Genomic DNA, 876 nt, shown 5'->3' with positions numbered 1-876 from the left:
AACTGAATTTAATTTTATTTAATTTTTATTCATTGAAATTAAATAGCTGCACGTGACTAATGGTTACTTGATTGGATAGTACAACTCTGGATCATTAGCATTACCAGGAACTGTTAGTGCTGTTAAAGGATTAGTTGGATTAGGAAAATAATTTAATTATTAACATAAGTAGAATTAGGAATTTATCTTTTTTAAATGTTTTCTAAAGTAAAAGCTAAGTACAAGTTCAGAACTGCAAATAAACTTTAATCGCTTTCTAGTTTTAAAAAGCACAATCTAATGAAACATGAAGGAAAGGAAAATTTTTTTATTTTCTTTTAAGAATTCATGTATTTTAGTGGGCATTAAAAACATTGGATATCCTTTGAAGGTTTTTTTTTGGTTGTTGCATTTATACTTTGTTTTAAAACCATTTATAGATATATTTAAGTGTTGTAAGATTCTGTTGTTGAAATGTATTATAAAATTTTTGGTCTGAGAAACTAATTGTTTTAGGAGTGCAGTTAATTTCATTTTTTTAAATGATCGTTATAATAATAAATGATAGACAGTGACTGATGAATGTAGGTGTATTCATAGATCAGTAGATCATAAATGTCCCAAGAACCAGTTCATCTTAACTTCATTATTTTGAGTAACTTATGAACTAGAAATTTTCTGCTTGAAATAATTATACAGTCCAAGAGCAAAAAAGATGATACCAACCTCAAGATTTGATAAACTTAGAGAACAAGGAAGGTGGTTATGGCCCATTGAATGTTCTTTTAGAGAAACTAATTTTAAAAAACAAGATAACAGTGAAAACAAGGAAAGCTCATTAAAGTGTATTGATATTTTGCTTTCTGTAAGTGTGTGGCTGGTTTGTGTTATTCCTCT

General features: G+C 27.5%; 1 protein-coding gene across 1 annotated transcript in view; it reads left to right on the top strand.

The window, feature by feature from the left end:
* Positions 1–876, top strand: part of LOC112475948 (calcium-transporting ATPase type 2C member 1-like) — a 35302-nt gene that overhangs the window by 21353 nt on the left and 13073 nt on the right. The window lies entirely within an intron of this gene.

The sequence above is a fragment of the Pteropus alecto genome, unplaced genomic scaffold (genome assembly GCF_000325575.1).
Source record: "Pteropus alecto unplaced genomic scaffold, ASM32557v1 scaffold92, whole genome shotgun sequence".
NCBI classification, from domain to species: Eukaryota; Metazoa; Chordata; class Mammalia; order Chiroptera; family Pteropodidae; genus Pteropus; species Pteropus alecto.
This window is presented reverse-complemented; position numbering and strand designations above follow the sequence as displayed.